The following is a 12277-nucleotide window of genomic DNA, read 5'->3' as shown; positions in this document are numbered from 1 at the left end:
GCCTTCTTCTCTCAACTCATCAAAGTCATCCTCCATCCAGCTTTCTTCCGTTGCTGGTGAGGAACTGCGTTCCTTTGGAGGAGGAGAGGTGCTCTGTTGTTTAGAGTTTCCAGTTTTTCTGCTCTGTTTTTTCCCCATCTTTGTGGTTTTATCTACTTTTGTTCTGTGATGATGGTGATGTACAGATGGGTTTTTGGTGTGGATGTCCTTTCTGTTTGTTAGCTTTCCTTCTACCAGACAGGACCCTCAGCTGCAGGTCTGTTGGAGTTTACTAGAGGTCCACTCCAGACCCTGTTTGGCTGGGTGTCAGCAGTGGTGGCTGCAGAACAGCGGATTTTTGTGAGACCACAAATTCAGCTGTCTGATAGTTCCTCTGGAAGTTTTGTCTCAGAGGAGTACCCGGCTGAGTGAGGTGTCAGTCTGTCCCTACTGGGAGGTGCCTCCCAGTTAGGCTGCTCAGGGGTGAGGGACCCACTTTAGGAGGCAGTCTGTCTGTTCTCAGATCTCCAGCTGCGTGCTGGGAGAACCACTACTCTCTTCAAAGCTTAAACAGAGATGCAGAAATCACCCGTCTTCTGTGTCGCTCAGGCTGGGAGCTGCAGACTGGAGATGTTCCTATTCGGCCATCTTGGCTCCACCCTTCAAAAGTCCTGACTATTATTTATAATAAGCCTTCTAAATCTAGGATTTCACATGATATGTATTCTTTATATATTTTTCCCTTATACAATTTAATATTACTTTCTGTGATTATTTGGTTAATGTCTGTCTTTCTTGCCAGAGTATGTGCTGCACAAGTACAGGGGCTGGGTTTACTCACTTTGCTTCTGTAGTGTTTGGTGCTGAGCTTAGCGTGGTGCACACTCAGTACATGTTTTTTGAGTGAATGAATGGACCACAGGCCTAGAGCACTGCAATGCTATTACAGTGAATCAGTTTAGCCACTAGAAGAAGACTTAAAAAGACAGAAGAATGGATCAAGGGTCATCTGAGAATAAATCAAGGATAATCTGACAACATCCAAGGCTTCCCGCATTCTATGTGCAAGTGCTAGTAAGTGCAAGTAAAATCTATTATTGCTTGCAGCTAGGGAATGATGGAAAATCACAATGAGATTGGAAAATATTCATAATCTGGGGTCAAGTATCCAGGGTGAAACAAAAGTGCCCAATAATTGTGACCCCAACAGCTTCATTGTAATCAGACTGTTCCTATAATACAGTATTAGCCTGAAAAGAAATTTCCCTCAGTTCTTAAAATAGTTCTTAACTATTTTCTGAGTCTCGTTTTTCTGTCTTCCCATTGACTGTGTACTCTCTTCGTAATAACTTTCCTGATAATCTTCCAACAAATTATTTATCAAATCCTAATGCTTGCAAACAAGATATCTTGGACTTCTCTATGAAATGTGAGGCAAAATGTCAGGAAAATGCTTTGTCTAATGAACCCCCTGAACAAAAACCAAGCAACCCAAATCTAGTATCCTACAATGGCCATAGGTGAGAAAGTGTGGATTCTCTTGGCAGATCAGTGAAGTCTTGGTAAGAAGAAATTCCAGAAGAAGCCCCTTGTGGTGCACGGTTTCCTCCATGGCATGTCAATTCTCTTGGAGATAAGTCTTCATGAGATCTATCTCTCTGACCACCAGACTGACTGCTGGAGCCTAAACACTCTTGGTTCCCAGAGTTGTAAGGGATAATCTAATTTAGTAATTTTCAACTGAGGCAATTATCCTTCTCCCCCCTCCAGACACATCTGGCAATGTCTGGAGATATTTTTGATGTCACAACAGAGGAAGAGGGTTGCCACTGGCATCTTATGAGTATTGGCCAAGAATGCTGCTAAGCACCTTACAATACACAGGACAGCACACAATCAGGACTTATTCACCAAAATATTAGTATATTGAGAAACTCTCATCTAAATAATTATGTCTGAAACTATCTTTCTTCTTAGTAAGATCTTGGATTGGAAAGCCTACACTTAGAGTTTTCTTCGATCATTTTTAAAGAAAAATGTTAATTTAGCATTCGAGGTAGTATCTGGAACTGCATTGTCTGATAGACACGTATTGCTATGGAGCACTTGAAATATGACTAGTTTAAATTGAGATATAATGCATGTGTAAAATACACTCTGGGTTTCTTAGCCTAAAAATTATGTAAAATACTCATTGGCAATTATAAAATATTGATAACATGTTGATATTATAATTTTGAAATATCAAAATAAATAGATAATTCAAATTAATATCACATTTAAAAAAACTTTAATGTGGTTACTAGAAAATTTAAAGTCACATATGTGGCTCACATTATATTTCCATTCAATAGCTTTGGCCTAGAAAAGGAGAAAATGGTGAGTTAGAGATTTTGGACATAAAATATTCTGCTCATACTGAAAAGAACAAGAGCTGAAAGAGTCTATCATTTATTCTTGAATTTCTTCGCCCAGTAGACATTTTTGAACATATGCTATGTGCTGATCATTGGGTTTATTAAAGATAAGTGTCTTTTTTTTTTGTGAAGAACTCATAGTCTATTGAAGAAGTCAGAGTTAAAAAAGGGGTTGCAGAAAAAAAAAAAGAAACGTGTGTATAGTGTGTATCAAGAAAAGGTAATTAGCTTCTTGGATGAGACTGGGAACATGCCCACAGAGAAGGGTGTTGAAGTTGGACTGCAATCTATCTCTCCATTCTTTGAGTGTGATCTTATCATTTCCTCCTCTTGGGGTTACCATCTGGAATGTGGTCTTCACTTCTGCCTGTCAACTAACATCCTGCCTATGTTGGGCTAAATGACTGAAGCATATCTGGACCACTGTAGTCCAAAGTGATTGAACTTCTTTGAGGTCTTGACTTGTTGACTTCAATAGGTACTTATTAATATAGTTTTTGTCAAGACTCTCCTGTTATATTGTAAAGTACATGAAGTACTGAAACAAAATTATGCAAATACATTTGGTGAAGGCAAGAAAGACCATTTCTAGAAGGTTTCATTCCATTAACTCTTACTTGTAATTCATTCTTGAATTTGCAGGAAAATACAATAATACACAGTCAGTGTATAGATTTTTGCACTAAATGGTCCCACTGTGTTCTCTGTCTCCTATATTCCCTTTGCAATTTTCCGTATTTCCTTTGACTGCACATGCCCTGTTTAGCCTTTAGGTCTCAACCATATCCTCCAGTAAGCCTTTTTTGACCACTACTACCTTAAAGTATTATGTACTTTTTCTCCCAAAGTACATAATCTCCTGAGAGAGTGCTTCTCATATTTTACACTAATGTTCATTCGATTTTCATCTTCTTCATTGGACTGTGAGTTTTAAGCAGCACTGTCCGTGTCTGATTTGTTTTTCTTTATATTCTTAGCATCCAGCCCCAAGTCTGACACATGGTATGTTTTCTGCTCCAGGAGCAGACACCAGGGTGAGGAAATGTGTGTAGATGACTTCCCAAGAAAGTGTTTGCAGGGGAAAGAGAGTTGGAGGAGCAGGAAGGGCGGGGGAAGGAAGCCAAGCAAAGGTGCAATTTCAGGTCATGTCGCAGCCTCACCCTGATCCCATTGAGACCTCTGGAGTCTTATGCCCCTGAGTTGTTCCCAGTTGAAGTCAAGGGAGTTAGCAATCCACTGCTCAATCATTAGAAATGAACCATTCCTGGGGGACATAAACTCTTACACTTTGCAGGAAAAGCAGGTAAAGTGGCTCTGGTAAGCACAGTGAAGTTTTCTGAAGAGGATAGCAGGGGCAAGACATAAAAATCAAACACAAAGATGTTGGAAGAAGTCTGGACAGAAACTGTGAAGGGAATCTGAAAGATCCAGCAGCAGCAGAGATAGTGTCCACTACACAGTAAATGATAAATAAATATTTGTTGTGTGAATAATCTAAAAATTCTCTATCAGATTGACTGGCAGCAGCAAAGTTAATCCAAGTAGTTATGTAGATATTCATGCATAATATAATTGACAAAACTGGCAAATATGAAATTGTACCTTGTAAATTTTGGAATTAAAAAATTTTCTGTTATATTTTATAGAATGTGTGATCAGCAACTGATTAATCTACCTGAAAACAATTTTATGAAAAGTTTGGATAAACTAATTAGTTATAAATCCACAGTATGTTTTCCAGGGGAAAGTCAAGATCTTTCAAAGCATTGTCCAATACTTTTAACTGATTTTAAAGAGAGAAACTACAATATCCATTTACAACTTTTCTTAATACTATAGTTATAGAAAGATTTTGTTTGCTGAACCAGTAGCCTTACCTATTATGGCATTACTTACAGATACACCCGTTATAGACAAACACACAGAATGGCAATACTCGTAATTGTGGTAATTGTAAAAGAAAGTGATATGGCAGTTTACTCTGACTGCAGAGCTTAACAGAAAAATCTGCTGCCTGAAATCTTTGATCAGTATTTTTTAATGATTATGGCAACCATAATGCTTCCCTTGAATTTATGAGGTTGTGTGGCACCTGGTAGAAGAATCATTATTTATTATGAAAACAGTTTAGTCTCACCAGGATGACTTCTGACAGTGTTTATACTCCCAGAGTTTGCCTTTATAACAGAGTGCCTGGCAAAATATAAATAATGTGGTGTTTACTACAGAAAAAAGAAGGGAGTGATCAATGTAATGGAGATTACAGGATAAATGGTTTCAGATCAAATGTGTGATTCTTCCTGTAGCAGGAATCTTATTTTTAATAGTTTTCATAGATGTCAAAATTGTGTGAGATTATTTACAGCTGTAGTGGCTCTAACTTCTCATTTCATTTATTTTAGCAACATAGACTTCATTAGAAAAAATAAAATTCAATACAAGGATAAATTAAGGAGAATGTTATTTCATGTGGAAGAAACCATTGATGTCACCTCAGATTTTGTCTTTATTCTTTTGAATGAGAGCAGTACTGACTTCCTTGTTAATGAATGAAAAAGCTGTTTTATCAGAAGAGTACTAGAGAAGACATAATAAAAAACATATTTCTATTTTCTGCAATGTACTATTATTAACCTTGTTATAAAGAAAAATTGCCAATAATAAAAATGTTTACTCATCCCAGGAAAAAATTAATGTTACAGATCTATGTGATAAGACATTAAAATTTGTATATTTATTGTGATGGGGTCCTTCAATTAAAAAGACGAGAACTCACAGGTTATATGAAAAAGAATTACACATATAGAAAAGGAACTAGTAAATGTTAAAAATAAACTCAATCAATCAAACAAACTCTAGGCTGAACACAGATAAACAATTATAGGCCACGTGCAGTGGCTCACACCTGTAATCCCAGCACTTTGGGAGGCCGAGGTGGGCGGATCACGAGGTCAGAAGATCGAGACCATCCTGGCTAACACGGTGAAACCCCATTTCTACTAAAAATGCAAAAAAAATCAGCCAAGCGTGGTGGCGGGTACCTGTAGTCCCAGCTACTCGGGAGGCTGAGGCAGGAGAATGGCATGAACCCGGGAGGTGGAGCTTACAGTGAGCCGAGATCGCGCCACTGCACTCCAGCCTGGATGACAGAGTGAGACTCCGTCTCAAAAAAAAAAAAAAGAAAAAAAAAAAGAATTATAGAAACAGAAAGGAGTTCTGAGTGTTTTACTTTGAATGCAATAGAGAGAGGCAGATATCATGTATGAAAGAGCAGTTGAAAGATATAGAAAATAAATTGAGAACTTTCAACATATGCCTGCTAGGATTTCTGAAGAGAATGAAGAGAGTTTTAGATAAATAAGATTTGAAGCACTAATGAAGGAATTGAAGACAGACACAAGTACTTAGGAAGAAACTCACTTGTTGGGCAGAGCAAGATGGTGGAATAGAACACTCTGCTAGTCATCCTCCTTGCAAGGATACCAATTTAACAACTATCTACATAGAAAAAAGCACCTTCAGAAGAACCAAAAATCAGGTGAACCCTCATAATACCTGGTTTTAACATCATATCACTATAAGAAGCACTGAAGAAGAAATTAAAAGAAAAAACAGTCTTAAATTGCCAATGCCACCCCTCCTCCACCTCACAGCAGCTGCAGTAGGAAGAGCAGCTCTGGGGGCTAGAAGAGGGAGAACACAGCAATTGTGAGGCGTTGCACTCAGTGCTGTACTGTTAAAGCAGAAAGAAAAAATGGGCCAAACTCAGCTGATGCTCACCTGTGGTGGGAGCATTTAAGCCAGCCTTAGACTGAGGGGAACCATTAATCATAGCAGTCAGAACTAGAGTTCCTGCAAACCTCAGCACTGTAGGCTAACTTTCTTTGGGTCTCTAAATAAACTTGAAAGGCAGTCTAGGACACAAGAATTGCAACTCTTTGATGAGTCCTAGTGCTAAACTGGGCCCAGAGACAGTGGACTGGGGGGGATATGAAACCTACTGAGACACCACCTTGGGTGGCTTATTGAGCACTACCATCACTCCTTTCCTAACTCCAGGCTGCACAGCTATGGCTACAAAAGAGATCCCTTCCTTCTGTTTGAGGAGAGTGGAAGGAAGAGTGGGAAAGACTTTGTCTTACATCTTGAACACCAGCTAAGCCACAGCAGGACAGAGCATTGGTTAGAGTCATGAGGCCCTTGTTGCAGGCCCTGTCTCCTGGACAACATTTCTAGATGCACCCTGAACCAGAAGCAAACCCAGTCCTGGTTCAGGGGAGGACCCAGTCCTGGCAACATTTATCACCTGCTAACTGAAAAGTCCCTGGGAGTACTTCGGTGAGAAAGAAAAGGACACTGTTGAGCAATAAGCAATCTCCTAAACATACAAAACTCATTGGTAATAGTAAGTACACAGAAAAACACAGAATATCATAACACTGTAACTGTGTTGTGTAAACTACTCTTATCCTAAGTAGACAGACTAAATGATAAACCAGTAAAAGAAATAATAACTACAATAACTTTCCAAGACATAGTACAATAAAATATAAGTAGAAATAATAAAAAGTTAAAAAGTGGGGGGGAACAATGTTAAGGTGTAGACTTTTTATTAGTTTTCTTTTTGCATATTTGTTTGTTTATACAAAAAGTCTTAAGTTGTTACCAGGTTAAAATGATGGGTTGAAAGACAGTATTTGCAAGCCCCATAGTAATCTCAAACCAAAAAAAAAACAATGGATACATAAAAATTAAAAGCAAGATACTAAATCGTATCACCAGAGAAAATAACCCTCACTAAAGGAAGACAGGAAGGAAAGAAGAGAAGACCACAAAACAACCAGAAAACAAATAACAAAATGGCAGAAGTCCTCACTTATTAATAATAACATTGAATGTAAATGGACTAAACTCTCCAGTCAAAAGACATACAAGGCTGACTGGGTGAAAAGTTAAGATCTCTTGATCTGTTGCCTATAAGAAATGCACTTCACCTATAAAGAAACCCACAGACTAAAAATAAAGGGATGGAACAAGATATTCCATGCCAGTGTAAACCAAAAAAGAGCAGGAGTAGCTATACTTATATCTGACAAAATAGATTTTGAGACAAACACCAAGAAGAGACAAAGAAGGTCACTATATAATAATAAAGATGTCAATTCATTAAGAGGATATAACAATTATGAATAAATATATATGCATCCAACACCAGACACCAAGATATATAAAACGAATATTAGAACCCAAAGAGAGAAATAAGTCCCAATACAATAATAGTTGGAGACTTCAACACAACTTTCAGCACTGGACAGATCTTTCAGACAGAAAATCAACAAAGAATCGTTAGACTTAATCTAGACCTAATGGACCTAATAGATGTTTACAGGACATTTCATCCAACGGCTATAGAATACACATTCTTCTCATCAGCACATGGATCACTCTCAAGGGTAAACCATATGTTAGGTTACAAAACAAGTCTTAAAACATTCAAAAATTGAAACAATATCAAGCATCTTCTCTGACCACAATGGAATAAAATTAGAAATTAATAACAGGAATTTAAGAAACTATACAAATGCGTGGAAAGTAAACAATATGCTCCTGAATGACCAGTGGGACAATGGAGACATTAAGAAAAAAATTGAGAAATTTCTTGAAAAAAATGTTAATGGAAACACAACATACCCAAACCTATGGGATACAGCAAAAGCAGTACTCAAAGGGAAGTTTATAGTTATAAATGCCTATGTTAAAAAAGAAGAAAAATTTCAAGTAAACAATCTAATGATGCATCTTAAAGAATTAGAAAATCAAGAGCAAACCAAACCCAAAATTAGAACATAACAAATAATAAAGGTCAGAACACAAATAAATGAAATTGAAGTGAAAAAAATACAAATGATCAATGAGTTAAAAAGTTGTTTTTTTTTTTTTGAAAAGTGAAACAAATTGACAAATCTTTATCCAGCCTAAATAAGAAAAAAGAGGGAAGATCAAAATAAAATCAGAAATGAAAAAGGAGACGCTCCAACTGATACTGCAGAATTTCAAAGGATCATTAGTGGTTACTATAAACAACTATATGTCAATAAATTGGAAAATCTAGCAGAAATGAACAAATTTCTAGACACATACAACCTACCAAGATTGAACCAGGAATAAGTCCAAAACCTGAACAGACCAATGACAAATAGCAATAAAGAAGCCATAATAAAAACTCTCCCAGTAAAGGAAAGCCTAGGACTTGATGGCTTCACTGCTGAATTCTACCAAACATTTAAAGAACTAATACTAACCCTACTCACACTATTTCAAAATATAGAGGCAAAGGGAATACTTTGAAACTCTTTCTATGAGTCCAGTCTTACCTTGATACCAAAACCACACAAAGGCAGATTAAAAAAACACACAAAAACCAAAAACTACAGGCCAACATCTCCGATCAATATTGATGAAAAATTCTCAACAAAATACTGCAAACTTAATTAGAAAATACATTAGAAAGATCATTTAACATGACCAAGTGGGATTTATCCCTAAGATAGAAGGATAATTCAGCATACACAAATCAATCAGTGTCATCCATCATATCAACAGCATGAAGGATAAAAACCATATAATCATTTCGGATACTGAAAAAGCATTTGATAAAATTCAACACCCCTTCGTGATAAAAGCCCTAAAAAACTGTGTATAAAAGGAACATATCTCAACATAATAAAAGCCATATATGACAGACCCACAGCTAGTATCCTAATGACTGGGAAGAAACTGAAACTCTTTCCTCCAAGGATGATGAAGAAGACAAGAATGTCCACTGTCACCACTGTTGATTCAATATAGTACTGGAAGTCCTAACTAGAGCAATCGGACAAGAGAAACAAATAAAGGCATCCAAATTGGAAAGGCAGAAGTCAAATTACCTGACTTCAGGTCATACTACAGAGCTATAGTAAACAAAACAGCATGGTACTTGCATAAACGCAGACACATAGAACAATGGAACAACATAGAGAACCCAGAAACAAATCCACAAACCTACAGTGAACTCATTTTCCACAAAGTTGCTGAGAACACACACTGGGGCAAAGATAGTCTCTTCAATAATGGTGCTGGGAAAACTGGATGTCCATATGCTGAAGAATGAAACTAGGCCCCTATCTCTTGCTGTATACAAAAACCAAATAAAAATGAATTTAAATCTTAAATCTAAGTCTTTTAAATTAAATGCTTTATTGATGCCAATATTAATCCAAGTTAATGATGTAAATCTTAAAAACTTAAATCTAACGAGTCTAGTCTTTATCTAACTTTACCGTAGTCTTAATTCTAACTTAGTCTTTAAGTCTTTCATAGTGTAAACCTCAAACTATGAAAATACTGGAAGAAAATATTGGGGAAAATCTCCAGGACATTGGTCTGGGCAAAAAATTTCTTGAGCAATACCCCACAAGCACCAGCAACCAAAGCAAAAATAGAAAAATGATATCACATCAAGTTAAAAAGCTTCTGTGCAGCAAAACATGCACCAACAAAGTGAAGAGACAACCCGCAGAATCGGAGAAAATATTTGCAAACTACAAAATGGCCTTGCTGCTTTGTGCAGGTGCCCTGCTTGGGTGCTGCTTGGGACTTGGTGCCCTGCATCCCAGCTACGACTGAAAGGGGCCATACAGCTCAGGCTGTTGTTTCAGAGGGTGAGAGCCTCAAGCCTTGGTGGCTTACATGTGGTGTAGGTGCACAGAAGTCAAGAATTGATATTTGGAAACCTCCACCTAGATTTCAGAAGATGTATGGAAATGCCTGGATGTCCAGGCAGAGGTTTGCTGCGGGAGTGGAGCCCTCATGGAGAACCTCTGCTAGGGCAGTGCAGAAGGGAAATGTGGGGTTGAAGCCCGCACACAGAGTTGCCATTGGGGCACTGCCTAGTGGAGCTGTGAGAAGAGGACCACCATCTTCCAGCCCCCAGAATGATAGACCCACCAACAGCTTGCACTGCGTGCCTGGAAAAGCCACAGACATTCAATGCCAGCCTGTGAAAGAAGCTGGGACAGGGGCTGTGCCTTGCAAAGTCACAGGGGCAGAGCTGCCCAAGACCATGGGAGCCTACCCTTTGTATCAGTGTGACTCGGATTTGAGACATGAAGTCAAAGGAGGTCATTTAGGGGTTTTAAGATTTTATTGCTCTGCTGAATTCCAGATTTTCATGGGGCCTGTCACCCTTTAATTTTGGCCAATTTCTCCCATTTGGAATAGGGGTATTTATCCAATGCCTGTACCCCCATTGTATCTAGGAAGTAACTAACTTGATTTTGATTTTACAGGCTCATAGGCAGAAGGATCTTGTCTTATTTCAGATGAGACTTTGGACTTGGACTTTGGATTATGCTAGAATGAATTAAGACTTTGGGAGACAATAGGGAAGGCATGATTGGTTTTGAAATGAAAAGTGGACATGAGATTTGGGAGGGGTCAGGGGCAGAATGATATGGTTAGGCTTTGTGTCCCCACCCTAATCTCATCTTGAATTTTAATCCCCATTATTCCCATAGTCCCCACATGGCAAGGGAGAGACCAGGTGTAAATAATTGATTCATGGGGGCTGTTTCTCCCATGCTGTTTTCATGATAGTGAGGGAGTTCTCATGAGATCTGATGATTTTATAAGGGGTCTTCTCACTTCACTCAACACTTCTCCTTCCTGCCAACTTGTGAAGAAGGTGCCTTGCTTCCCCTTCACCTTCCACCATGATTGTAAGTTTCCTGAGGCCTTCCCAGCCATGAGGAACTGTGAATCAATTAAACCTCTTTCCTTTATAAATTACCCAGTCTCAGGTAGTTCTTTATATCAGTATGAGAACAGACTAATATACTACCCATCTGACAAGGGGGTAATAACCAGAATATGTAAGGAGTACCAACAAATCTATAGGAAATAAATCTAATAATACCATTTAAAAATGGATAAAATATCTGAATAGACATTTCTCAAAAGAAGACACACAAATGGGAAATAGACATATGAAAAGGTGTTCAACATCATTATCCAAAAAATGCAAATAAAAACCACAATGAGATATCATTATACCATAGTTAAAATGGCTTTTATCAAAAAAAGTCAGGCATTAACAAATGCTGGCAAGAATGTGCTGAAAAGGGAACAAACCTTTGTACATTGTTGGTGGGAATGTAAATTAGTAAAGTCATTATGGAGAAAAGTTTGGAGATTTTTCAAACAACTAGAAGTAGAGCTATCATATGATCCAGCCATCCCACTGCTGGGTATATAACCAAAAGAATGGAAATCATTATATCAAAGAGATACCTGTTCTTTTATGTTTGTGGCAGCACTGTTCGTGACAGCTAAGATTTGGAAGGCACCTAAGTGTCTATCAACAGATGAATGGATAAAGAAAATGTGGTGTATTTATACAGCCATAAAAAGAATGAGATTCTGTCATTTGCAACAACATGGATGGAACAAGAGATCATTATGCTAAGTGAAATAAGCCAGGAAGAGAAAGACAAACATCACATATTCTCACTTATTTGTGGGATGTAAAGATCGAAACAATTGAATTCATGGACACAGAGAGTAGGAGGATGGCTACCACAGGCTGGGAAAGGTAGTGTCAGGCTTGAGGGAGGGCAGCGGGGATGGTTAATGTGTATCAAAAAATAGAAAGAATGAACAAGACCTACTATTTGATAGCACAACAGGGTGCTATAGTCAATAATAACTTAATTGTACATTTTAAAATAACTAAAAGAGTGTAACTGGATTGTTTGTATGCTTTAGAGTTTGGATACCACATTCTTTGTGATGTGATTATTTAATATTGTGTGTCTATATCGAAATGTCTCACGTACCCCATA

This window comes from Hylobates moloch, unplaced genomic scaffold (assembly GCF_009828535.3).
Source record: "Hylobates moloch isolate HMO894 unplaced genomic scaffold, HMol_V3 SCAFFOLD_22, whole genome shotgun sequence".
Taxonomy (NCBI): domain Eukaryota; kingdom Metazoa; phylum Chordata; class Mammalia; order Primates; family Hylobatidae; genus Hylobates; species Hylobates moloch.
This window is presented reverse-complemented; position numbering follows the sequence as displayed.